This window comes from Alligator mississippiensis, chromosome 5 (assembly GCF_030867095.1).
Source record: "Alligator mississippiensis isolate rAllMis1 chromosome 5, rAllMis1, whole genome shotgun sequence".
Lineage (NCBI taxonomy): Eukaryota > Metazoa > Chordata > Crocodylia > Alligatoridae > Alligator > Alligator mississippiensis.
Window position 1 is genome coordinate 78441211 of NC_081828.1, and position 24392 is coordinate 78465602.

A 24392-nucleotide genomic window follows, 5' to 3' on the forward strand; every position below is an offset into this window, starting at 1 on the left:
CAGCACTCTGGGGTGGAGATTGTCAGGACCTGCTGATTTGAACATGTCTAGTCCCACCAGAAGTTCCCTGACTAGGTTCTCCACTGAACCTGGGCCTGGCTGTGCCTCCCCTGGGTCCGTTGGGAATCCTGGTTGTGGGGATGACCTGGTCCCTGCTCAGAAAAATGGAGGCAAAGAAATTGTTAAAGAGATTAGCTTTGTCATCTGGTGTGACCACCAGATTTCCAAGCGTGTCCTGCAGGGGCCCCACGTTACCTGGTACCTTCTTTTTACCCTCTATGTATTTAAAAAAGGACTTCCTGTTATCCTTGATCCGGGTCACTAGTCCCAGTTCCATCTCCACCTTAGCCTTCCTAACAGCCCCCCTACAATCTTGAGCCAAGAAGGTATAATCCTCCCTGGTGATGGCCCCTCCCTTCCATTGGGTGTACACCTCCTTTTTAGCTTTGAGGCCACAAATGTTTTCTCTTGGGCTCCACACCTCATCTGCATGTAGTGCCCATTATGTGCCCTTGAGAATGGAGCTCATTGTACTTTTCATCTGATAAACAAGCTAAGACGGGAAGTAACTTGTCAGGTGAGATATGAACAGGCTAACTTGATGAAATTCAGTATGGTATTTGGCAGAGTCCCCCATGACCTTCTTATAAACAAAGTGTAGAAATGTGACCTAGTCAAGACTGCTACAAGACATAAACATGTGGCTTAAAGCCATAGGCAGAGGATAATTATAAATGGATCAACGTTGGAATGCCAGGAGTTTTCAAGCAGAGTTCCAGAGGGGGCTGTCCCAAGCCTGGTATTGTTCAATGTGTTTATTAATGCCTTGGATGCTGGTATACAGAGCTTCCTGAGCAAATCTGTGCAGTTCAGGCTCTGCATTTTAAAAGGATGCGCAGAAGTTAGAGGGGGTCCAAATGTGGGTGAAAAAGGGATAAAGGGCTTGGAAAGTAAGGCATAGGAGTAGCTATGCCTTGATTGTCAAGTAGAGGTGAAGAGGAATCAGCATGTTAAGCCTGCAGAAATGCATGATAGCAGTATTCAAATATCTGAAGGGCTTCCATAAAGAAGAGAGAGAATACCTTTTCTCCCTTGCTGCAGAGAGTAGCATGTGTAGTAATGGCTTTAAATCTCAGAAAAGTAGGTTTAGACAAGATATCAGGAAAAACTTCTTTACTGTTAAAACAGTGAAGTTGTGGAACAGATTGCCCAGGGAAGTTGTGGAATCTCCATCACTGGAGATTATAAAAGCATTGGTAAGGGATGATTTAGGAGTAGCTATGCTTGGATTGTACTGTGAAGAGCAGTAGTTGGAAACCTAGAAGCCTCCCCCATGGCTCCTTCACATTGCTCAGAGATTATGAGAAGATATCTGCAGATCAGAACAGGTGGAGTTTGAAGTGGACAATATTTAGCAGCAGGAGAATGAAATAGATCTCCACAATTGGCTAGATTATAAAAGCAGATTCATAATCAACAACCCCTCATGGTTGAGGATGATCACTCCCATGGGTCAAGTAAAGGGTTGTAGATGAGTCCATTGATGGATAAGAAGGCTGATACAAGAGCTGCAGACTCTCTGGCAGATGTCACAGGTGGTGGTTAAAGGGAGGGTTGAACCATCAATTTCTTTGTCTTGTTTTATAGAATCATAGAAAATTAGGGTTGGAAAGGATCTCAGGAGATCATTTAGTCAACCCCTGCTCAAAGTAGGACCATTCCCAATTAGATCATTCCAGCCAGGGCTTTGTCAAGCTGGGCCTTAAAAACTTCCAACAGTGGAGATTCCACCACTTCTCTAGTTAACTTGTTCCAGTGCTTCATCACACTCCTAGTGAGAGAGTTTTCCTAATATCCAACCTAAACCTCCCTTTCTGCAACTTGAGACCATTGCTCCTTGTTCTATCATCTATCACCACAGAGAACAATCTAGCCCCATCCTCTTTGGAACCACCCTTTAGGTAGTTAAATGCTTCTATCAAATCCCCTTTCCGTCTTCTCTTCTCCAAACTAAATTAACCCAGTTCCCTCAACCTGTCCTCATAAGTCATGTGCCCTAGCCCCATCACCATTTTTGTTGCTCTCCACTGGACTCTCTCCAAATTGTCCACATCCTTTCTGTAGTGGGAAGCCCAAAACTGGATACAGTTCTCCAGATGTGGCCTCACCTGTGCAGATAATTACTTCCCACGATCTGCTGTCTAGACTCTTACTAATGCAGTCCAGTATGCGGTTAGCCTTCTTGACAACAAGGGCACACTGTTGCCTCATATCCAGCTTGTTGTCCACTGTAACCCTCAGGTCCTTTTCTTCAGAGCTGTTGCTTAGCCACTCAGTACCCAGCCTGACCGGTGCATGGGATTCTTCTATCCGAAGTGCAGGGCTTTGCACTTGTCCTTGTTAAACCTCATGAAATTTCTTTTGACCCAAGCCTCCAATTTGTCTAGGTCACACTGAATCCTAGCCCTACCCTCCAGTGTATCTGTTACACTGCCAGCTTGATATCATTCATGAACTTGCTGCGGGTGCAATCCATCCCATCTTCCAGATCATTAATGAAGATATTGAACAAAACCAGCCCCAGGACCAACCCCGGGACACTCCACTTGATACCAGTGCCAGCTAGACATTGAGTCATTGATTACTGCCCATTGGCTTGACAGCCCAGCCAGCTTTCTACTCACCTTACATTCCATTCATCCATCCCATGGTTCCTCAGCCCACTTGCAAGAATGCTGTGGGAGATGTTATCAAAAGCCTTGATAAAGTCAAGACAAGGTTCTTTGAGTAGCTGTGATATCTTTTATTAGACCAACTGAGTAGTTGGAAAAAAAGTTCTTAGTAAGCTTTCAGGAAAAGTCATCCTGCTTCAGGCATAGGGAGTCTCTGCTGGTTTGAGACTCCAAGGAATGAGAGAAGCTAAAAGTGTAGCAGGATGTCAGTGAGACTATAACTAGGTATAAATTAGAAAGACAAAAAGTACAGCAGGGAAGGGATGGGGAAGAAAGGCCAAAAGGAAACACTACAGAGGCTCTCAATAAAAAAGGAAATAGGTGGAACTCATGGAGATGAAGGGAAGAAAAGTAGGGGAGGGGAGAGGAGGGGAGGGGAGGAAAGGTGAGGGGAAAGAAAAATGTAAGAGGTCAGGTCAGGCAGGTACCTGGTGAATCAGATGGCAGGCAGGTCATAATGTGTCATAAATCCAATGTCTATATTGAGTCCATGATTTTTTGTATCCAGTAGATTTATGAAGTGAAGTTCGTAGGCTCATCTATGAGAGGTGTTTTGTAAGTTCCCTTTGAGGATTAGAACTGAGAAATTAGAGAGGGAGTGATTGTCCTGTGAGAAATGTGCCCCCACAGGAAGTTGGGTATTCTTGTCTTTGATAGATTTTTGGTGTATGTTCATTCTGGTGTGCAGTTGTTGTTTGGTTTCTCCTGCATATTTTTCATCAGGGCATTTGGGGCACTGGATGAGATATACAACATTTCTGGAGGTGCAGGTGTGAGATCCAGGAATGGTGATGGTTCTGTTGTTGGGTGTAGTAATTGTGGGGGTGGTGGAGATGTATTGGCAGGTTTTGCATTTCTTGTCCTGGCATGGTCTTTATCCATTGGGTGTGGTTTGGGTCATAGGGAGTTTGCTTCTGGTGATAAGGTTAGCGAGGTTCGGTGCTTGTTTAAAGGCTAGGATGAGTGGTTCTTGGATGATCTCTTTAAGAATGGGGTCTTCTACTATGGGTTGCAATTGTTTGAGTATTTTCTGTGTAGGTTCCAGGGAAGGATGATATGTCATAACTAGTGGTGTGTGATTGGTGGGGATTTTCTTTTTGTACTGCAGCAAATCTCCACATGATATCTGGGGGACTCTTTCAAAAGTGTGATCTATCTCTCTGGAGGTGTGTCCTTGTTGGCTGAAGGCGCTTTTGAGATTTGTGAGGTAGTGATCACGGATATTCTCCTTGCTGCAAATCCAGTGGTATCGGAGACCTTGACTTTAAATTACAGCTTTAATAAAGTCAAGATACATTATGTCCACTGCTTTCCCTGCATCCACAGAGCCAGTTATCTCATCATAGAAGGCAATCAGGTAGGTCAGGTATGACTTGCCCTTGGTGAATCCTTGCTGACTGTTCCTAATCACCTTCTTCTCCTCCAAGTGCTTAGAAAAGGATTATTTGAGAACCTGTTCCATGATTTTTTCCAGGGAATGAGGTGTGGCTGACTGGTTTGTAGTTCCCTGGATCCTCCTTCTTCCCTTTCTTAAATATGGGCCCAATTTTGTTCTTTTCTAATTGTCCAGGACCTCCTCTGATTGCTGTGAGTTTTCAAAGATAATGGCCAGCAGCTCTGCAATTGCATCAATCAACTCCCTCAGCACCCTTGGATGCATTGCATCTGGCTTCAAGTCCATGATTTTCTAAATAGTCCCTAACCTGGTCTTTCACCACTGAGGGCTGCTCACCTCTGCTCCAAACTATATTGCCTAGTGCAGTAGTGCAGAAGCTGACCTTGGCTGTGAAGACCATGGTAAAAAGCTATTCTAATACTTCAGCCTTTTCTTCATCATCTGTCACTAGGTTGTCTGCCCCAGTTAGTAAGGGACCAATGCTTCCCTGACCTTCCTCTTGTTGCTAACATATTTGTAGAAACCCTCTTATTACCCTTCACATCCCTTGCTAGCTAAAACTCCAATTGCACTTTGGCCTTCCTGACTTCATCCCTGCACACCCAAGCAATATTCTTACACTCTTCCCAAGTTGTTTGTCCAAGCTTCCACTTCTTGTAAACTTCCTTTTTGTGTTTAAGCTTACCGAAGAGTTCTCTGCTAAGCCAAGCTGGTCACTTGCCACATTTGCTATTCTTCCTGCACATCGGGATGGTTTGTTTCTGCACCTTCAGTAAGGTTTCTTTAAAGTACAACCAGCTCTCCTGGATTCCTCTCTCCTTTCCCCTTCAGACTGGCCTCCCAGTTTCCTTTCCTTCTGTTTCTGTCATTTTTCTGCCTCCAGGGTGATACGGTTTTCATCAAAATACAAACAACTCCTATCCATGCAATAGCAAGACATTGACAGTATTCTTGTCCCCCTTGCTTTACTGCTGGCAAGTTTTTTTTGTTTTTGATGTTTCAGTCATGTGCCTGATACAAGACAGTTGTTGACAAAGTTTTTAAAAGCAAGTTAGACAAACACTTGGATAGGATGGTTTAGATAGGGATGATCCTACCTTGAGCATGGCGTTGAACTACATGACCCCCTGAGAATGCTTCCAGCTTTACTTTTCTATGTTGCTATGATTCTGTTTATATATGTGGCATTAGATATGTGTAAGTGTGCATGTAATTTTTTAAAATACATTCTTACATATCCAATGTACAGTTTGCAGCATCACAAGACCTGCTCCTTCATTTTAATGGGTAAAAGGGGCAAGCCCATAATGAATGTTGAAAAAGAAATGTATTTGCAAACATGCTTTATGATAGTCCACAAGTTATTATAGTTTATGAATATATATTTCATTAATATTTTATATCACCACAGCTGATTTATTACCTTAAAATGCCTATAAAGCTGTCACTTTTTATGGATAATCTTTTGTTCCTTAGAAGTACACTTTGAATTCTAATAATTTGGTTAGGTCTAATAATCTGTGAGACTGAATATGCACATTTTTTTTAGAGTACTCAAGTTTGATTATACTTTTTCCTTTTAATCTCAAAGAAATCCAATTTGCTCATCTTCTGTGGTAACAAGCAAATGAAATACTGTCCCATTAGTGCTTGATAGTTTGCATATATTGACAATCCTAGGAAAGATGATGGCTGACTGGAACAAAAGATAGCTGGTGAAATAGAAAGGGAAGCTCAGTTCAAATTTCTTCTTGCTGCTATATGCTAGAGATGAATTTAATATTTTATAATCTGGGGTTTCTATAGAGAAAAGTACTCATGATTAACTGCTGAATACCTCTCTAACTGAGGGGAAAAAAGGCTTTTGGACATCAAATATATACCAACATGCATTAAAAGCAATGTGGTTTGAAGCACTCTGCATTTGTTTTTGGTTGTTTGTTTGTTTTACTTTCACAGTAATATTTTGTATTGTCAAATAAACTTTAGGCCAGTCATATGATAACAACATCAGTCCTGTCTGTCTGCAGCACTTGATTTTCCTCATACCTTTAAGGGGCTGGTGACCATCTCTGAATCTAATTGGTTGTCTGCTTGTATTAGCTCAGCTTTCCAAAGGAACAGATCAACAAGTCTTGCTTATTTTTACTGAAGGAATAGCAAAATAGGAGCCGAATATGAAATCTGTTCAACAAAATATTACTCTATCATATTATCAGAAAAACAGGGGCTTGGAGAGAGATGTCTGTATTTAAATTAATGCTGCATTTGAAAACAATAAATGATCATCCTGTTTCCTCAGGTAGATATTTACTAGGCAGCTGTATGACAGTTTCATGTGATTTTTCACGTGCTAAATAAGGGGCGTATTTTTCAAACATGTGTGCGCTTGTCTAACTTCATTTAACCTACTGATTTGTTGGATTGTTCCCTTCCAGCTCTTTTGTAGCCCATTGACCCATGCATGTCTTTGAATGGTTATCCTATTACTTCAGTTTTCACCGCTGTTCTGTACCACAAAAGTGCTCCATAGAGACATTGTTAGGTGAGGAATGACTTGCTTCTCTCTCTCTCTCTCTCACACACACTCACACACACACACACACACACACCCCTGCAGTGGCTTTTTAACCTTCTGAGTTACCAAGATACATGCTGATATAACTTAAGAGCAAAAAAAAATCTATATGGTAGCACCAAGGCACCCTTGTAAAACTATGCCAAAGAATATGAACTCATGTCACAGGGGGCAACAAAACAAATGGTTAAATTAGTTTCAAGCTGCTGCAGCAGAAAATGGATTAAATGCTTTGAAAAAAAACAGATTTCATCAACTCTGGACAATCACTTAACACCATCTACAAAGAAAAGTTTTTTTCTTTGCCATTGAATAAATGGAGTATTTTCTGTAACCAGAATTGAGTTATTTCAGTTCACTGCATATTCACAAAAGGATGAATTGTTATTTCAAAATGGACTTGGCAGAAATGAAAACACATAGATATGAATAAACCCCACTGAGTTACTTGTAGTTTGAAAAACTTCTTGCCAATCAAAATGTAAAGGAAGTAACTCATGTGTTTTTTATTGAGATATTAGGGAATCATTGGCTAAAACTAGGGCTGAAAATGATTAAAAATATTAATTGCAATTAATTGTGAGATTAAAAAAGTCACAATTAATTGCATTTTTAATCACACAGTTAAATAAAAGTCAGCACCCCCCTCTTCCCACCATCCAACAGCCCAGAGCCCATATGCCCTGCAACTCCTCCCTTCCACCACCAATGGCACACAGCCCCAACCCCAGCCCACCCTATGCTCACTCCGGACTCAACCCAGCCAGAGCAGATGAGCCAGAACCCATGCAAACAGCCCGGACCCTGGCCTACCCCATGCCTGCTTCAGACTCACTTACCCATGCTGAGCAGCAGCAGTGGCCAGGCAGAAGCTGCTGTTCAGTGTGGAGGAAAAGTGGCTTCTCCCCTCACTACTGCCAGGCACTTCTTGCTACAACTGCCCAAAGTCCGTACCTTGGCTGCAGTGCAGCTCCTTTGCACTGGCACCACTGTCTTACCAGACAGCCGGTAGGCGGTGGTGATGGCAGCAGAGAGGAGCCACAGAGCAGCCCAAGCATGGGCACTGGGCAGCTGCAGCAAGAAGGGCCCAACAGCAGTAAGGGGGAGCACTTTTCTCCTGTGCCAAGTAGCAGTTTCTGCCCAGCTGCTGCCACTGCTCAGCCTGGGCAGATAAGTCTGGAGCAGGCGCAGGGTGGGCCAGGGTTGGGGATCTGAGCACAGGTTCCGGCTGGTCTGGAGCTGGTCTGTTCTGCTAGTCAAAACAATGTACATGATTAATGCAATAAAAAAAAACCAAAAACTTGTTAATTTGTTGTTGTGTTAACCGTGTAAATTAACTGGGATTAACTGACAGCCCTAGCTAAAACAGATTCTTTTAGTGACTGATGCTCAGTACATTTGAATGTTTTAATTTCTATCACAGTGGGTGCATCTACACCAGACACTTAATGCACAGTAATCTAATAACACTGTGCAATAGTGTGCCAGGCAAAAACCCTGCTAATTTACTACTCCACATGTCACTGGCCAACTGGGCGTTGTGAGGGTATCAGCCATTGGACTGTTTGGTTCAGTTTCGGATTGAGGAGGCAAAGTTGGGAGTGAAATAAAGGCAAATTTATTATAGCTTACACACACATAACAGTTAGCAGAAAGATAAATGCGATAAGCAGATAATGCAATATTAAAGAGCTAATAGTAAATAATAACAACAGATAATAACAACAGATAGATCAATTCTGTCGCAGGCCAACTGGGCACAGCGAGGGTATTAGCCACTGGGCTGTTCAAAACAACAGATAGACAGACATGGGTTGGCAACTTATCAATAGTCCCTCGATGCCTAGGTACACGTCAAGTGATTCCAGCGAAGTCAGGCATCCCCAATCGATGCTGTCAGAGGGATTACCAGGGAAGCTCCCTTGATTGGGATCCAATCCTCACTCACACCGGGAGTCCAGGGTCTGGGAGTGGAACAGAAATGACCGTTCTGTTCCCTCCTTCCTGCTGGTCACCTGATGCATGCGCTTTTTATACCTAGTCTTATGCTAATCTGTTGGTTTTAGAGCCACTCACAATTTTGCCCTGTAGCTGTTACCCCATGGGATTAAAAGGTGTTAAAAATTATCATAAAAGGTTACTACCTAGACTCAGGTTTTTCCAATAAGCAAATTACAATGCAGCACCTTTAGGTTTGAAATTGACATTGCTTTGCCTAAGCCCAACCCCTTTTAGGTTTTTCTGAATATGCTTTTTTGGGATGTGCTTTCCTGGAATGTGTTGCGTGTGCCAGGTGGTTGGATCCAGTTTTATTGTCAAGGCTGAACCCTGAGCAAAAAACCATTAGATCAGCTAATCTTGCAGCTACAGCTTTGCCTGTGGGGCCCAGTCAGTTCCACGAACAGTTAATTTATCATTTTGGTTAAACTTATGACAGACAAGTTACATTTGTGGGTTATGAACTTACAAGCTTTATATTACGTAATATTACCTGTTTAGGCAAAATACCAAATGCCTCCAAGAAGCACATATTTATTGCTTATTAATCCCTCTGGTTCTGGCCGTCACCTCCATGGTAATATTGGGATAATGTGCAGTAAGCATTACTAAAAAAACGTGCGCTGACACTACTCTGCAATAACTGTAGTTGCTGCATACTTAGTTAGTACTTCATTAAGCAAGTACTAAACTAAATGCACAGTAGCTACTGTGCATTAAAGAACATATAGACACACCCAGTTTGACATAAGGAGTATTTAGGGTGCAATTATTCATTTAAAAATAGATTTGGTACATTTTGTAGCAAGCAGGAACATGTAATGATAAGCCTCAAATGTGCAAGCTATCCTAAACACTTAGACATGGCAGGCATGGGGGAGATATGCATATTTTCCCTGCATGTGATACCTAGCCCAGGAAATGGTAACATGGGGTATGGGCCTGGGGGTAAAATGCTGGGGATTCACATGAAGGGCCATATTCTTGTTCAGTGCTGGAGTAATAGTGCTGCTGGGCCTGTCTAATGCTCATTAGGAAAAGCACATTAATATACATGTAGATGTGCCCACTGTGACCAAACTTAAGACAACTTTGGTGCCAGTCAAAAGTATACATCCATCTTACACAGCTGCATGCAAATTCTCATAGATGAAATGATGGCTAAATTGAAATCAATGGACATTTTATACCTGGTATCACAATTTTATTCACTATGGGAATTTTAGATGTGTTCCTGATGTGGCTCTTTAATTAGTGAGCTGCCCCAATTTAATAGCACTTGCATGTTATGTGTATCAGTATTTCTGTGCGTCCTGTGCTGAAAAAAATGTCAGCAGAGTGCTTTGAATTAAATCTCATTGGACAAGTTTTATTTCAAGGATCACCACCGCCATTTTGTCAGTGCAGAGATACATGGCGACGCTGATACATGTGAAACATGAGGCTGCCAGAGCACATCAATTTCCATGCTCTCACAGACTTGATTAATCAAGTCTTCTCTGATGCACTGGATTCTTAGCATGTTGGAGCAGGCTCCCCACATGTGTATATGAGCCCTGAGTTTTAGTTACATCTCCACATTTCTCCTTCTAGAAAGTCTAAGCCCATGAAGCACTAGGCTTGTTGCAGCAATGGAAAAATAAGAGCCTGAACTCCAAGGTGTTAGGACAAGTTTGCAGGTCTCTAGTAAGAGAAAATATACTCTTAATTCTCACTTGTAAATTGAAAAAAGTTTGAATGCAACCTTTAATTAAAAGAGAATGTTGTGTTAAAACTTAGCATTACAATCTTAGATATTTAACTTTCCCTAGCGTCTAAAACATGATTTACAAATTTTAAAAAAGAAACTCTGTGGCATAACAGGTTGAGACAGGTCAGTAGAGATGGGGTCTTATGGTGCCCCATGCCTTTCACATAGTTAGTTATATGCTCTGGTATTTGTTAAAATTATTGGAGGTCAAAATGCCAACACAGGCAAATGCAAGACTCTCTTCCATCTTCCTGTAAAAAAAATTCACTTGCATTTTCTGTAACCATTGAAACTATCAGACCAAATGTTTGTTGTTATGCTAGGAGCTGGTCAAAATACTTATAGTTTATTGTGTTTTGATAAAATGTTTATTTTTTGACAAAAAAACAGCATATGTTTTTGGGTGGGGGGTTTTTGCAAAACTTTGGTGAATGAACCATCATGTTTTTGACCAACCAACATTTTCTGAGCTCAGAAATTTCAATGAAGAAAATTAAATGACTTTTTTTATGTGAGAGATTTCGCAGGAATATTTCTCATTTTTTGACCAGTTCTAATTTCTGACTTGTGGTAGCCCCCAGGAACCCAGTCACAGAGCATTGCCCCATACTGTTTAGGAACAAAAGACTGTTCCTGCCTCAAAGAGTGCACAACATCACAAAAACAAACATGGAGAGACTGAATATTTGTATTGTCTAATATAGAAAGGACATGAATAAGATGAGTTATAATAAATGTGTATAAAATGATTATAGAAAGCAGATCATGATCTTGTCTCATGTCATAAGAACAAGGGGACATTCAGCCAAAATGAAATACATCAAATGTGAAATTAATCACAGGAACTATGCTTTCACACAGTGCAGTACTAGAACTCAAGGCAACAAGAAGCTGTTGAAGCCAAAAACTTAGCAAGATTCTAAAAGGATATATATGTGTGCATTGATGTCAAGCAGAAATGTAAAACTCTAGGACTCTTGGTTCAGAGAGGATACCTTTTATTAGACTAACTAAGAAATCACAAAAGATATTACCTTTTTCTCCAAGCTTTCAGGCGCACACGCCCTTCTTCAGGCTCAGGGAAAATTAGAGATGGTAAGAAGTTCCCATAGGTAGAAAATAAACTTCATTTTTTCACTGAGGAAGCTGAAGGTGGAAGTCTGTTCCTCTGAGTCCATGAGAGTGACTTTGTTGTGTTGCTCTTTGATGTGCAGATAAGGCAGGATTCCTTCCTTCGTGATGTCAGATGGCAGAAAAGGTGTAGAGATCTTTCTTATTGTTCAGCAATGAAGTTTAAATCCAAAATGGTGAAAATTCAGCATCTTCCATGTTTCAGGGATGTATTCGGTATTTGTAGTATTTGGTAGATGTCAAGCAGTAATGCTAACAAAGGTAGTATTGAAAGGGAAATAAAATGTTATAGTTCAGGGCTGAATAAATCATTAGTTTGGTACCTGAATCCAGAAGGCCTTGGGTACTAGTTAATGGATTAAAAGAGGAAATTTGACATGAGGAAAGCAAGAGACACTGGCTCAATAGATGTACCATTATATTACATTTGCTAAATTCACACTTTCATCCAAGAAAACTATGTTAAGTAGGGGTGTGTGAAGTGGGCCCTATTTGATTCAGATTTGGCCTGAATTGGGGACAGTGATTTGATTCATTGATTTGGATCACCGTCCCTGATTTGATTCAGCCAAATCTAAATCTGAAGGTTCGATGCTAATTCAAAAAATTCGCGGTTTGGACATAGACACAGCTTTAAATGTTTTTTCTACATACCTTGAGGTATCAGCACAGCTTGTGATCTCTGCGATGCTGGGGCAGATGGAGCGTCCCACAGGAGTGCAGGGGGACCCTCCACGTGCTTGGCGGCGAACCCAGAAGTGGACCAGAAGTACTTCCCGTTCACTTCTGGGTTTGCCAGGGAGCGTGCTGTCCCCCCACCCCCACACCCTTCCCAGCTTAGTGATTGGACACGGGGGGACCCAGGGTGCCACCTCAGACCCAGAAGGCACCAGTTGCTGACCTGGGGAGGGTGCGGGGGGTCCCCATCTCACTCCCTGGTGAACCTGGAAGTGGACCGGAAGTACTTCAGGTCCACTTTCGAGTCTGCTGCCAAGTGCACTGGGGACACCCTGCACTCCTGTGGGACACTCCATCCACCCCAGCCTCTCAGTATTCATACTTCTAGGTAGCAGGTGGCTCGTGTAGAAAAAACTTTTAAAGCTGTGTCTATGTCTGAATTGCTGAATCTTTCTGAATCTCTCCGAATCAATTCAGAGGGTTCTGATTTGATTTGGAGAGATTAAAGTGTCCTCTGATTTGATTCACATTCAGAGATTCGGCCGAATTCAATCAGTGAACAAAGCTTTGCACAGCCCTAACGTTAAGGCATTTCTCCTGGCCCAAGTATGAAGTAGTGGTAGTTTTTAGTAGTAGTATATTTAATTTTATGCTAGCCAGAAGGAGCCTGAATCAGTGTCCATTTTTCTGAAAATGGTCCAAATACAAAAGCAAAAAGACAACTGATGCTTCAGAATATTTTCAAACTATGTTGGAAGTTTATTGGAGACAGAAGGCTTGGCCCCTACTTCTAATGCTATTTATGCATTCTGCATGGAGTAGCCATTAGATAACATGTATAAACACCATTGAGGGCAGGGGCTATAACCAGGGATTGCCTTCTTAAGGAATGCCTGCCTCTGTGGGCAACAGTCAGGCTGTACCTTCCACACAGTCCTTATGGACCAATGACTTTTGCTTTCTTTTCCATCTAGTGGTTCAGCTTCAACAGGGAGAATGAGTAAATTCTCAGCCCTGCCTCATCCATAGCTCAGTAAGTAGGGAGGTCATCTTCATGGCAAGCTGGAGATGTGGATTTAAGTCTGCTCAGAATAAGGTGGCCTTAGAGCCCAGGTATCTCACTTCTTGAGTAAGTGACTTAACCATAAAGCTACTGGACCAAAAATTAGTGGGTCCTTCTCCTCCTGCATTAGAGAGATACTTGGTGTGTTTCTTTACCATCTAAGGATCAGGGAATTACATGGATTTTATTTGCTTCTCAGATGAAATCAGATAGCAATAGAGATGAGTTGGAGGTAGATGCCTCAGTGACCATTCTCAATTGCTTCTATGAAATTGGAGAAGGCCTTAGTCCAGTCCCCTAGAGATGCAACACATGTGTCTTTTACCAGAGAAGGTGACAAAGATGGAAGTATGTGTGCAACAAGCATCCCCAAACTCACTGCAGTGTGAGATGAAACAGTTTAAGATGAGTATGCTCTCTACAGCATATTCCAAGAAATCCAGGGAAATGCCCTGAAAAGGTCATAGAGAGCAACTCTAAGCTGTTTATGGCTGACGAGCCCCATAACTAGTACCCATATCAGGTTATGCTTTATTTCTAAGGCATTCATATAGTAAATTGACTTTCCCTGATCTCTCTTCTCATTGCCACAGATGACACCCCCATTTCTCATATTCACAGACACTTCCCACGATGCCATTTTTTGTCACTTGGTTATGCTTTCATATCAAGGAGGAGGTGATAGCCATAGAGCTTTCAAAGCAGGTTTTTATAACAAATTTCTGTATCTACATTCAGTGGCATACAAAGCAAGCCATGCAAGCACATAGAGGTCTAGATGTCTGGAGGCTATTTCTAGAGAGCAGCAGGAGTTCTTTCCCTTCAGCACTGATGTTCCCTTCCATATCTACTTGTTTTCCTGCTTTTGCAGGGAGGATTTAGATGTGAGCAGAGTAAGTCCTATGAGTTAGTAGTCTTTCATTTACTGAATGACCTAATAGACTCCCAAACATCTATGGAACAGACCAGGCATGCGCATTTTTATAAAGGATATGGCCCTGTACTAGGACAGAATGTGAAAGCCAACTAATTTGAGTAATTCCTGTTTATATCCCTTCTGACTTTAAAAGGGGTTGGCAATAAAATCCTTTAAATCTGGGGCTGAATATGAGTTGCCTGTGGATGCCATTTTTTTTTATTTTTTGGCTTATCTATGAAACAACTTTTAATTGTGTCTATTGAGCTACTTGTGATAGAAATCAACTTCTTGTGAAATACAGTGATACATGGGAGTGCTTGTTGGCTGAAGAGATGGCTGGTAGCTGCACATTCACTTTAATTTTAGCAACTATACACAGTGATTCTCATATTTACCCTATGGTAAGGGTGCTCTATTTTTTTGGGTAAAAGGTTTTAAAAAAGTAAAAAACTGAGAAGGATGTCTCTAGTTAGCGTGACCTTTACATATCTAAATTCTCTCTTGCTCTGCTAGATAATTAACTACAATGAGAGGCATTCTTTTCATTTTTTGTAGAAATGGTGCAGATAGTAGATAGTGTTTCCTTATATAGATCATGTTGACACAGATAGCATTTATGCCACTTGTAGTCACTTTTACATAGTTCTGGAATCAAGTATTCAGCAATGATAAATGACTGAGAATATACAGAACTGCTGTGGAGTGTCGGCTCTCGGCTCTCTGTAATTTCTGTTCTTATTCTTTCTGTTAGTTAGCATTTATTAATATAGCATGCATGAATACAACAGTTTTGTGATGTGGTACAGTTTGTACAACCACCACTTAGCATAAGCTATAATACTGGTTGTTAAAACCTCAGTCATCTTAATTCTTGCTTATTAAAATTGCTCTGATACTTTTACGCTGACTTGCAACTATTTATTAAAACTATGGCATTTCATATAAAAAGGACTTTTAAACCTCTGCTGGTTTTTTTTCAAGTCTTTACACATTGTACAAGCAGTTAATACTCTTTGATGTGATATGCCAGTTAAACGATATGTGTGTTACCATAAATATTTAATTGTTAAAGAAGCATTCACTTTGTCCTAAAGCTTTAATTAAATTAGATGCTTTTCAGATGATTGCCAAGATGAAACAGTCCATTATGAACATTTGCCACTGCAGGAGATTTCTGCTTATTGAAAGACAAAAGGGTAATTTTCATCTAGGAATGTTGCAAACTGTACGAGCCCCTCATACTGATAAGGAAAGTCTCCCTCTTTTAACCTTGATATGTACAGTAGTAATGAATCTATGAATCTTTAAAGTCAGTCGTGTCATTAAGAGGGGGTAAAATACAGTCTTAACATTGTCAAGTAAATGATAGGGATGAAAATACATCTATATAATAGTTTAAAGAGATCACAGTCAATATCAATTAGTCAATAATTGCTGCAGCTTTAAAAGCAAAACTAATTTGATAGCAATGGGCCAACTTGGTGCTTGTTTCTACTTCAGTTAAAGGCAATGGAAGGAATAGGTCTTTTCTCTGTAAACCAGAAAATCTAGGTTAAAAAAAGATTCAAATCCCATTTACAGGTCAGTGAATGGAGAATGTTTTGCCTACTTAGTGGATTCTCAAATGGCACAGCTACACATGAAAGTAATGTGACACAATAAACTCTGGCACCAAAGACTGCAGCACATTGTGCTGGGTCAAATCAGCCCCTGCTGGTAGAGGGCCTGGGGGTCAGCCTGCCAGCCCAGTGCTGCTTCAGCCTGGCTCAATGTGCTCTGGAGGGTCTGGCTGGGGCATGAGAGTGCTCCAGTGCTCAGGCAGCCACTGTACTGAAGCACTCTTTTGCCCCAGCCAGCCCTGTCAGCGTCTACATGTGCACTGCTGCACATTAAAGAGCACTGCCATAGGATAGCACTTGTGTTTACAAGTACTAACCTACAGCAGAGTTAATTAGTTTCCTGTGACCTAACAGGGCTGCATGTGTAGACGTTGAGACTTTACTGAAGAGCTAATTAGGCAAGTCCACAGTAAACATCTCATGTAGATATGTCCAAAGAGAAACACTTAAGAAAACCAACCCCCTCCTCCAGGTTGGATGTGAAGGAATTTCATTGATACTTGAGACTGGACTGAGATTGGTCCAGGCTATGAAACATCCTGCTTAAGTCAGAGACTGAATTAAACCTGATTGAAAATTTCCCATCTATCAATACTGTGTTTAGACAGAACATTAGGTGTACCCAAACTACAGCTCCCATGAGGCATCTTCAATATCAAAACCTTACATTTGTACAGCCACAATAATCCAGTTTAGAAAAATCTCATAATGGCACTTGTCACCAAATACTCAAAATTTTGGATGAAAATGATTTTTTTAAATTTTCACTGGCTTCTGTTTGTAAAACAAAACCCCGTTTTTTTTCTTTCTGGCATTAGAATCCATAGACATATGTGCAGCTTCCATTAAAAGTACACCATAGCAGTTTCCCTCAGAATAACCTGTGGCTATATTTAGTTGATTATATGAAGTGATTTGCTACTTCCAGTTTTAATGTTCTAGCTATCTAATGTCTATTCAATCAGTTACTATGGGTAAGCGTTCGTTACATGTGACCTGCCATAGGGTCAGACTAGGCCTCACTACAACCAATAGCAGGGTCTCTTAAATGTGTTTAAATATTAAAATCTATGTTGAGGAACTCAATTTTCATTTTGTCAGCAAGGAAAAAATATCTCCATTAGAATTCTAAAAACTGACAACATCTTGTCATTACAATGCCTAGGATGAGGTGATTCAAAGTATGATAGCATCTTTGTGCATGTCTGGATTGACAGTTGCTCTTATTCAACCTGTTGCAGAACGCTTGTTTCTCTGTCCTTTGTGGCTCCAGAGTTAGATATTGTTGGGTGTCCCCATGAACAGCTGAGGACCCCAAATTCCCTGGGCAATGTCATACAGTGACAGTACCAGTATTGTGGGAATCATAGTTCTCTTAGAGTAGCAATGGAGTTTGCTACTGCAGGGGGAAACTTTCACCCCATGTTTTTGCCACCAAAACCGATGTCCGTGGGGGAGTGGGGAGGGGTGGAAGGGGGAAATGCTGATTTTGGTGGGGGAAAAATACGGTCAATTCTCCTCCCAGCAATAATGAACTCCACCACTGCTCTACAGAACTATGATTCCCAGAACTTCTTGTGCTCCATGGTACACATTGCAAGGGCCAGCTACTGGGAAGTGCAGTCAGAGTGAGACAGGCAGGGTGAGGCATCTTCCCACTCACTTCATCCTTCTCGAGCCCCTCCCCTTAGGTGACATTCAGAACATCTGTCCTGCTTGCCCACCTCCCATTAAGCTACTGGATCAATACACTGGAAATGCTTCCTGCCTCTTTGCTCCACAGAGCATACAGATGATAGCCGGAGTTGTTATATTAAATGAGTAGAATCCTGTTTGGAAGGAAGTGCCAAATGCATTGATTTGGACCCAGTGTAATTACCAGAACAGCTCCCCTTTCTAGTAAATCTTTCTAGAAAGATGAATCTTTCTTTCATGTACAGGACCTCTTTAAAATCTTGGAGCCAAATTCTGCTCCATTTTAGGTGCTACAAAGCTTTGCATTTGCTATAAGAAGATGCTCTACAACTCCTGATACAAAACCTATGTTTCATCTGCAAGAAGTGTTTGCCTAGCTCAGGTTGGCTTTATAAAATTTAACAAACTCAGATTAAAAGAGGATTGATGATAAGGCAACTTGGGTTTTAACTCAGGTTGCTAGCTCAAGTTCTGGCTCGCCTACAGGCTTGAGCACTTCAAGTAAATCCAATAGTTAGGGACTTTCTGGAAGGGCTGGATGTTTTTAAATCTGCGGGCCCTGATGCCCTCTACCCACGGGAGAGAGAGCTGGCGGGAGTCATTGCTGTGCCCTTGGCCCGGCTATACGAGCAATCGTGGTCCACAGGCCAGGTGCCCAGAGATTGGAAACTAGCTAATATGGTTCCCATTTATAAGAAAGGGAGAAAGGAGGACCCAGGAAACTACAGGCCCATAAACCTCACATTGGTCTTAGGGAAAATCCTTGAAAAAATTATAAAGGATCACATCTGTGAGGGGCCAGCAGGGGAGATCATGCCCAGAGGAAATCAGCATGGGTTCATCAAAGGCAGGTCCTGTCAGACCAACCTGATGGCCTTTTATGACCAGGTAACTAAATCCCTGGATGATGGTGTTCCATGGACGTAGTCTTTCTGGACTTTAAGAAAGTCTTTGACACTGTCTCTCACCCCATTCTCATTAATAAATTGAGCGACTGTGGCATTGATGCCTACACAGTTGGATGGGTCAGAAATTGGCTGATGGGGTGCACCCAGAGAGTGGTGGTGGACAGGTCGTACTTGACCTGGCGGGATATGAATAGTGGAGTCCCCCAGGGCTTGGTCCTGGGGGCCTACACTGTTCAACATCTTCATCAGTGACTTGGACGAGGGGGTGGAAAACACATTGTCCAAGTTTGTTGATGACACCAAGATGTGGGGAGAGGTAGGCATGCTTGAAGGGAGAGAGCGGCTGCAATTAGATTTAGACAGACTACAGAAGTGGGCGGATGGTAATAGGATGGGCTTCAATGTGGATAAGTGCAGGGTGCTGCACCTGGGGAGAAGGAATCCACAGCATAAATACAAGCTGGGGAGCTCCCCCCTTGAGAGCACAGAGGCAGAAAGGGATCTTGGAGTCATTATTGATTCCTAGATGAACATGAGCCGCCAATGCCAGACTGCAGCCAGCAAAGCCAACCGCACCTTGTTGTGCATCCAAAGATGCATCTCAACCTGGTCCAGAGAGGTGATACTCCCCCTCTACGCGACGTTGGTCCGGCCTCAATTGGAGTACTGCATCCAGTTCTGGGCACCGCACTTTAAGAAGGATGTGGCCTGCCTTGAGAGGGTTCAGAGAAGGGCCACCTGCTTGGTTGGAGGGCAACAGGGCAGGCCCTATGAGGAGAGGCTGAAGGACCTGAACCTGTTCAGCCTCAGCAAATGGAGGCTGAGGGGGGATTTGGTGGCTGCCTACAAACTCATTAGGGGATATCAGCAGCAAATAGGAAGGGTCCTATTCCCCCCAGCAGCACCTGGGGTGACAAGGAACAATGGCCAGAAGCTGCTGGAGAATAGGTTCAGGTTAGAGATTAGGAGGCACTATTTCACTGTTAAGGTGTCTAGGATCTGGAACCAACTTCCTAGGGAAGTGGTCCTCGCTCCTACCTTGGGTAAATTCATAAAGAGTTTGGATGAACACCTCTCTGGGGTTGTGTGATCCCAGCGTGTGCTCCGGCCAGTGGTGGGGGGGGGTCAGACTAGATGATATATTTAGGTCCCTTCTGACCCCTAACTACTATGAAACTATGAAACACACTGTGGGGCACTTTTACATGTGCTCCGGGGCTGGGGAGGGGGTGGCGCTTTACTTAGAGTGGCTCCAAATGCCACTCTAATTAAAGCACCACCGAGTCTCATGTATCAGCATCTCCACATTCAAAAATGGTGGTGGTGGCTCTTGAATTAACATTTGGTCAATGAGCTTTTGATAAGGCACCCCAAAGAGCATTTTAAAGTATGAGAACACTGATACATGAGACGCAGGAGGCTGCTAGAGGGCAGAAATTGCCACACTCCAGGAGACTCAATTAATTGAGTTTGCTCTGACATGCCTCCTCGCTTGCATTTAGGTGCCCACATTGCCTTGACTCCCAGGGAAGACTGCTCTCGAGTACACACCACTGTCTTGTTCCCATTAATATATGCCACCAGGATGTGAGGATGTGAAACCACTCTGGAGGTACCCTTAAGGTGGCTCTTGAGATCTCTGTCTCTAGCATTTTTGAAAGTGACTGTGGTGCTGTCCCAGGGTAGATTCACTGTCTCATTTCCATGTGATAAGAGCATGCACACCACTACTGCAAACCAGCTAATGCAGGTAAGGTTTTGCCCACTTTTATCCTGTACCCTAAGATAGATTACACTGAAATCATAAGGCTCTTAAACAAATTACATTTTTCCCATAATTGGGCCCCTGAAATTGTTCTACAACTGTGATATAACACACATGCATGGCTACAGAACACTTTTAAAATGGCCAATAACATGAAAAATTAACCCTCATCAAATGACATATCAGATGAAGGTGCTCAAAAGTAGAGCACCTTAGGGAACTTGTGTTTCCTCAAGGATTAATTATTCACATTTTGTGGGGCTGGACTGTACTCCCCGCAGTAAGCACCAGTCCAGCCCCACGCTGAGGGCTGTCAGAGGGAGGGGGAAGAAGCAGCAGGCAGCTTCCAGCTGGGCTTGACCTGGCTGGAGCTGGAGGCAGAGGGAAGGGGTAGAATGGAGCCCCCTCACCTTGTGGGCCTCCCCCAGCTACCCTGGATGAAGTATTGAGGGGAGCTGGGCTGGGCCTGTGAGGCATGGAGGGCTTATTCCACCCCATCTCCCACTTCCAGCTCTGGCTAAGTCAAGCCAAGCTGGCAGCTGCTGCTGCTCCCTTTCCCTTCCCATCTCGCCCCTGCTGATAACCCCGGAGCTGGGGGGTGGGGGCAGAAGGAGGAAGGCTGGGTAGTGGGGCAGTTCGTCAGCCTCCTCAGAGGCTTCTGCGGGGGGTCCTGCCTACTGGCAAGGGCCAGTGCAGGCAGGCTCAAGGCTCCCCCCCACAACCCAAGAGGCAAATGTTTGTTGAGTCAGGAGGCGAGGCTGTAACTCATGGCACTTTGTGTAAAGTGCCATGAATTAGAGCGGGGCCCCTAAACCCATTTAGGCACCCTTGGACTCATCATCCATAAACACTGGGGAAATTTAGGTCCAGATTCAAATGATGAATGTCAGGTGTATCTCCATTTATTAGGTAAATCCCTGAGATTAACATTAAAAAAAATTAGTTTGTTGTGGGTTTTTTAGTCACTCTCCTCAGCTGCTTGGTTAATAATCCCTCTGCCAGTAAGGACAGTTTTTGATTAAAGAAATCTGTGTAATTTAAATGGCTGAAGTGTATTGCATCAAATAGGAATTAATATGGCTAGCAAGCATACTACACTATTACCTGATACTCTACTGAGGTAATGCAGCAGTTTGTAAGCACTTTTGAAGAAACACCGTGTTCTGAGCTGATGAGAATTAATATAACTTTGTTGCCTCCAGTGGTGTTGCATCCTTTATGGCAAGTCTGAACTTGCATTGCATGTAGTTATGAGGCTGCACAGTGTTTTGAACTCGCAAAACGGTTGTGAGTCATTGTGCCTGTAGCTGAAACCCTCCTGGTGATATGAAAAGCACTTCTGTTCCAAGTACAATCGGGGGGGGGGCCTGGGAGTAGAGCTCTGTGAGAAGGCAATGTCCCCATGTCCTCCTCCAAACTTCCCTATTGCCTACATTCCTGGCATTCTTTTTAGCACTAGAGGTAGGATCTCAGGTCTTCCAGAGGCAGCACAGATATAGAGCTGGGGACACATGGCTGTTGTCCAAGGCAGAGGCCAAATCCTGAGGCAGCCGGTGAAGTGGATAATGAAAATAAAAAATGAATCAGTTTTTTATTATATGGACAATTATAATTTAAAAAACAAAACAAAACAAAAAAACCCTATGGCCATTGCAGTTATTAAATTCTCTACACAGTGGATGGAAATTATGTAAAGAAAGAATGTTTTAAAACACTGAGGGGTTTTGAATACAATTTTTGTTTATTTTTAAAATCCTTCAGTATTTTTAATATAATTAAAGTGCTAAGTTATACAAAGCTGTGCTTGGGTGAGGACTTAACCATCACTTAGCAAGGTATCTGTTGTTGTAAACACATACTTACCAATAAAGATTTTGCTGCTCCCATAAAACTGTATTGGAAAAATAACTGGGAAGTTCAATGCATGGGAAGAGTGTTTTGAATGCTCATTATTCACTTCCAAACATTTTATAGTTCTGGTATGGAAGAAAGGAATATGAGGGACCATTTGGACTGTAGGAAGGGAAAAGAGTCAAGACAGTACTGGAAAATGCATGGCAGTTCCCCTCTCTAAGGAACAAGCAGAGAGTAAATGGTGTCTCCTTTTGAGCAGCCAGAAAGTGCCATGCATTTGTGTGTGTTTGTGTATAATGGGGTACCTTTAATCCCCATTACAGGGAAGAAGCGGAGTCCTTTAAGGAGAACAAGATAGATTAGAGGCCATGCCTCCTGGAGAATTATTAGGGAAGGGCCCCAACAGCAAGGAGGCAGATAGGCTCTGAGCAGAGCATACAGGCAGTCCTCGACTTAAGACGTTTCAAGTTACAATGAATGGCACTTATGACATTTATAAATTGACACCCTGTTTTGACTTTCTGATGTTAATTTCAACTTTACTACACTTGATCCGACGGCACGCCTCCCCAGTGAACAAGTTCTCTGCATCACCCATCTCCCTGGAGAACATCTGTCCAAACTTCCTCAGACACTTCCTTTAAGAAAGCAGACAAGACACCAGAAAAACCTGCAGACAAGACACTGGAAAAACCTGCAGTCAAGACTTCTGAGAGGACTCCAGCCAAGAACCCTTCAAAAAGCCCAGTAAAGTCACCTCAAAGAAGTCCTACCAAATAAAAATGATTGCTATTTACAATACAAATACAATAATGTAGCTATATTACTCATCTATAAATCATTGAGTACAAAATTCTGGGTTATTTTTGTTGAAAAAAAAGGGTATTGGACCTTGGTTCAGGAACCAATCCCCCATTTATAACACTGTTCCTATGGTAAAATCAGTTCAGAGTTACGACGTTTCAATTTAAGATGTGGTTTTCAGGAACCAAGTGTATCGTAAGTCCAAGGACTGCCTGTAGTGCTCTTGCTGAGACAAGATTTGCATAAGGAGCTGATGGTGGGTAGGCCTAGTATAAAATTGTCTAAGGCTGAACAAACTATAAGGAAGGCCAAATTGGCCTGGGCTTATGCAAAAGTTCAAGAAATGTGAAGAGAAGAAGACAGGACTGTAGAAAGACAGGAGACCTACTAGGTGGGAGTAAGTCCAACAGAAATAGATAACAACAAGAAGGGAAGCTAAGCAGAAAAGGCCAAATGCAGGTAGTGGCATACTGGGAGACCCAGTAAAACTGAAGACCAGAAGGAATTACACTCTGCCACCTCGACTCTCTTTTACTTCAGATACCCACCCACTGATAAGATCAAGATGTGGCATGTGAGCTGCACAGAGACACCTATAGAGAAGGGTACAAGGAATCTAGACTAAGCTGCATCTGGACCTGGGAGAAGGTATAAGCCACTATATGAATCAAAAGTGGCCTTTTTAACCTAAAATTACCATGCATGCTTTTCCAGAGGAATCCAAAGATGTTTAAAATCTCAAAAGACAGGCTAGAAACCATGACTGATGTGTTTTCTTTTTTGGTCTCATGTTTTTAGCAAGTCTGCTTCACGACTTTTGGTTTCTTGATGTTGGCAATACTGGGCACTCAGATAAGGCCAGCCTGTCCTATGGACAAACAAGATAGTTTCTTGGGGCTACACTTCCTGAGATAATTAGTGGTTAAAGGCTTCTGGTTAGTCAATGCGGTAAGTTATGAAAATATAAAGCCAAGGGACAGTGACATGAAATTTGTGCAGGGCTACCCCATAACAGCTGCAGCTGGTCCGGCATATCGATCCCTCGCTAAGAGCTGGCCCCAAAGATTTTAGTGGATGGGGTAGTCACTTCTTCAGCTGAGACTAATGAACCAATTACCAACAACTGGCAGAAAAGTTTTACAGAGGGCCCCATAGGATAGGGAGGGCCTGGTTTACTTTTCCCCTCCCTATTTACAGAAGGGGAAATGCTGGCCTTGGAACTAAGACAGGGACTAGCGTTCCTCAGGCTGGATAGTTTCTGAGTCTTTACTGTTAGGCCCATAGCCGTGGTGGTGAGGGGGAAGAGTTGGGCTTTGCTTTCACCTTAGAAGGCTTGAGAACTAATGGTCTAGACAGAAGATACTAGTGGTGATGGAAATGCTGTTGACTTGTCCTGGCCACAAGGGGGTGCTTTGAGCACTGACTGGGCCTTGGCTATGTACAAGACCAGGATCTCAGTTTTCCAGTGCACACATGGTGCGCATCCAGACAAGAATTTGCCA

General features: G+C 42.6%; 1 protein-coding gene and 1 long non-coding RNA gene across 11 annotated transcripts in view; one reads left to right on the top strand and one right to left on the bottom strand.

Moving 5' to 3' along the window:
- LOC102558349 (poly(rC)-binding protein 3) overlaps positions 1-24392 on the top strand; it is a 929340-nt gene that overhangs the window by 119109 nt on the left and 785839 nt on the right. The window lies entirely within an intron of this gene.
- LOC132250634 (uncharacterized) overlaps positions 1-24392 on the bottom strand; it is a 46649-nt gene that overhangs the window by 12350 nt on the left and 9907 nt on the right. Inside the window, exon 2 of one of the 2 annotated variants that reach the window (XR_009462228.1) lies at positions 11489-11837. The exons of the other annotated variant lie outside the window; for it this stretch is intronic. This is a non-coding gene — a long non-coding RNA (uncharacterized LOC132250634). The remainder of the gene's footprint in view (positions 1-11488; positions 11838-24392) is intronic. 2 annotated transcript variants of the gene reach the window in all.